Raw genomic sequence first — 4,379 nt, forward strand, 5'->3', positions numbered from 1 at the left:
TTACATGTTCCATAATGTCAATAGATTTCCCCGCAACATCCATAATTATTACAAATGTCAATATAACGGAATATCTTTTATGCGATGTTTGTGATAATATAGAATAAAAATATACTGTTAGTCCGATATTTGAAAATATACATGCGTTCGTTATCACTGTTAAACTGTTGTAATGACAATGGAATAATAAAATAATTTACTGAAATGTACATGATAATATATATACATATTCATAAAAACAATATTAAGCGCAGTAACTTTTTTGTACGCGAAAAAAAACCAATAGGTCCGTCGGGACTAGAACCCAAGACTCCTTTCCAATACGTCTACTTTACAGTGAACGGACGGAAGAGAATCCGTTCACGATTCACGATTTCCGATAAAGGAAAAAATATATACTTTCACGAAAAAGTGGCGTATAAGAAAAGTCTCATACTTGGTGTTGGGAATTAATGAAATTCATGCCAAATTAACATTCGATTTAACATTTATATCAGTAGTTGAAATAAAATTATCAAGTGGTGGAAGGCCCTTCCCCTACGCTAGTTTTTCCCCTTCTGGAATCCATGGTTGCTGGTGAGGGTCATTGAACACCGTTAAGCACATCTCGTTTACTTCATATTTGGACAGCTCTTATACCGTTATACGGACAGGTTTCGTTTAGATAAAGCACTCCATTTGTAGCTGAAAGTACGTAGATTAATCCTCTGTTATTGATAATAACAATAAACGACCAGAACACTGTTAAAATCCCATTTAATCGCGGAGTATCACTACTTTTTTGAACAGTGGCGCCATCCGTGGCGAATCGCTAAAACTGCTAGCTAATTATATGGCCAGCAGTTTCAGCGATTCGTCACGGGTGGCGCCACCATTCAAAAAAATGTAGTATTCCGCAATTAAATGCGATTTTAACAGTGTTCTGGTCGTTTATTGTTATTTTCAATGAAAGGGGATTAATCTACGTACTTTCAGCTATAAATCGAGTGCTTTATCGAGACGAAAGCTATCCGTATAACGGTGTAAGAGCTGTCCAAAGTGAACTAAACAAGATACGCCTGACGAGATACATTGTCAACCGTTGCAAATAAATGTGATTTTAACAATGTTCTTGTAATTACTGGCTCCCAGCCGTTAGAGAGTATTATTCTACGTTCTTAAAACTTCCAATCTAATGCATGACGAGGAAAAATGATGCTCGTTTAGCAGTGTAAATCCGATCGAAATATTTATATATATCGAATAATTATATATATCTAAATATTACATTACATTCGAAGTTTAAAGAATGTAGATTAGTACCCTCTAATGGCTGATTCGTCTTGGTCAACCACTCAACTTGTAGCTGAAAGAACGTAGATTAATCTACTGTCAGTGGCAATAACAATAAACGACCAGAACACTGTTAAAATCGCATTTGTTTGCAACGGTTGACACTGTATCTCTTCTGCGTACCCTGTTTAGTTCACTTTAAATAACTCTTCCAGCGTTCTATGGACAAGTTACGTGTTCATCAAGCATTCAGATTGAAGCTGATAGAACGTAGATTAATCTCCTGTCATTGAAAATGACAATAAACGACCAGAACATTGTTAAAATCGCTTTTAATCGTGGAGTACCACTATTTTTCGACCGGTGGCGCCATCCGTGGCAAAACTGTGAAACTGCTAGCCATATAATTGGCTAGTAGTTTCAGCGATTCGCCACGGATGGCGCCACCGGTCGAAAAATAGTGGTACTCCGCGATTAAATGCGATTTTAACAGTGTTCTGGTCGCTTATTGTTATTATCAATAATAGTGGATTAATCTACGTATTTTCAGCTACAAATTGAGTGCTTTATCTAAACGAAAGCTGTCCGTATAACGGTATAAGAGCTGTCCAAAGTGAACTAACCGGGGTACGCATGACGAGATACAGTGTCAACCGTTGCAAACAAATGCGATTTTAACAATGTTGATTGGAATATGAATGTTGCTGGAGGTATGAACATTTTCACAGGACAATGATATAAATGGAACTTTAAAACTTTTGTAAGTGTTACAGTGATATTTCGTTATATGTTCCATAATGTGAATAATATTGATTTCCTTGCATAACCCTCGAGGTGGCGTATTCAGTATGCCACTGGTACGGAAAAGTCTTGAATTTTTCTAATTTTTTTCACTCGAAAAGTGTTTTTTTTTTAATCCTAATTATCTACCATTGAAAATAGAAAATTATTAAATTAAAAGATAAACAGAAAGCTTGTATTCACGGTCTCTGTTCTTAAGAATTAAACCGTTCTAATAATCATGTATATAAATCATGAAGAATAAATCGTAAGAGTCTCGAAGAAGAAAACATCCTCCCTACGTGGTACCGATTTATTTATTTCATTCACAATCACGAAGAGGCTACTGCGTGTCCGGATATACAGTACAGATATACATACTCGTTAGAAAATGCATACTATCACCGGCACCGGGTGGTAGGTAATCCGTGTTTCGATTCGCCTGCGGTTCTGGTTAAATACGATTACGAATATCACTTTCATGATCAGGGTAGACTATAAACGAGATCCGTTGTGTTTGCCGGCTGCTTGTGTACTTGATCGTCTCGTCTGCTGGGGAAATCTTTTCCTCCCCAACGAGTTCCCCATCGTTACCGCCCCGTCAGTCCGTTTCGATCGCGTCAGCTGATATGTATGCACGATTAGACAGATATTATTGTTCCTCGTTGATCGACAATGATGACTGACGGCGAGAGAGGACACCGCGGAGGGTTGCTCGGAGAGATCGGAACGATGGAAAAGTGAAAACGACAGATCCGTGTTTTCACGCCGAACGTAGAAAAAAATAACAGCATGAACATCGACGCCACGGAACGATTACAACGGGAATCAATCGAAAACCTGGCGGATTTAAAGAAACGGGGTACATTGACGATTATGGGGTCAGAGTGTAACATCGAGTGTCTTCTCTAGCCTTCGACTAACGCTTGTCTGTATCGAAAAAACAATTTGCAGTTACATACGTATACATATCTCTCGCTAACACGCTCTACTATCGTCTATCGTTTCTCACCTAATGTTCTCAAGGCATTTCCTGTACGTAGAAAAACATTCCTATAGCCGGGGACGAAGGAAGAACGTTCGGCTTGTACGAAAAATACAGTTAGTTTCTCTCTATTTTTTTTTCTCTATTGTTCTTGTGATGCGGTGACGGGCATCGCTGGATCAATGGATGAGAAGTCTACGCGAACTTCCGGAGATAATACAACCTTCGATACCGACGGGCATGACCAAATTGACTGTTTTATACGAGGATGTTACAAATCTATATATATCGTATATATATTTATGTATATATGTATACAGTTCTGGATTACTACTGAAAGCATACGATCGTCTGCGCTACGTTTTCTCTATACTACGTTACTGCTGCTGCTACTTGTACCTTGGCACACTGTCTTTACTTTACTACTCAGAATATCACCGTTTCTCAGGTTATTCTGTGTCATTTATAATCTAACGGTTGATAATAGGTCGGGTATACTTTCAACCAGCGGTGGGCACTCGGTCCATTCTCTTGCGAATGGTCAATCAATTCAGTCATTGCTCAGTTACAATTGTTTCTCTTCTACGATCCAATCTTTGTCCATAGTTTGAATCGAATCAATTCGCGTCTACTCGATTTCTATCACCTCTGTTTAACTGTATTTTAAATCCTTGATATCCTCCCTCTATCCACTGCCCAGAGACGCCCACGCGTGTTGGATTCTATACAGTCTTTGTTGTGTCTCACTCTACAAGTTTCAGGTCTCTCTGTGATCGCTCGTCGTCCGTAACGAAAAGTCGTCAATTTCGTGGTCGATCGAAATATCGAATAGTACAATTATACCAGATTTACTTTATTCTTTCTTACTTCTAGTACACATCCCGCGTTCTCGAATCTTAAATATATTTATTTCACTCGCGAGTGAACGATAATCACGGTACTCCGCATCATACCCCGTGGGATTTTTCTTTGCACCGCGATATCCAACACATGGAACACACGCATTATCATCGAGTACAGCCGTTGTTCATCGTAATGCTCAAAGCCCAGGAACCATTCCTCGTTTATTCTCCCACTCTGTCTCTGTTGGACATTGTATGGATGGAGAAAAGCCTCGTTATAGGGGTCCCAGACTTGAACAGCACTTCATATTCTCTGGAAATTCCGGTTTGCAACCGCGTGCAACTGACTTCAGGGATTCGAATCACGTGAGGGGCTTATGGGAGCTTCACTTTATCAAACAGTGGCATGCAAAATATTCTCTACGAATCGTTTTGCCATTTTGCTTACTAAATGGTCGAAACAAAAGACCTGGACAAGTTAATCATCTAGACGAAGAGCG

The sequence above is a fragment of the Dufourea novaeangliae genome, unplaced genomic scaffold (genome assembly GCF_001272555.1).
Source record: "Dufourea novaeangliae isolate 0120121106 unplaced genomic scaffold, ASM127255v1 scaffold343, whole genome shotgun sequence".
Taxonomy (NCBI): domain Eukaryota; kingdom Metazoa; phylum Arthropoda; class Insecta; order Hymenoptera; family Halictidae; genus Dufourea; species Dufourea novaeangliae.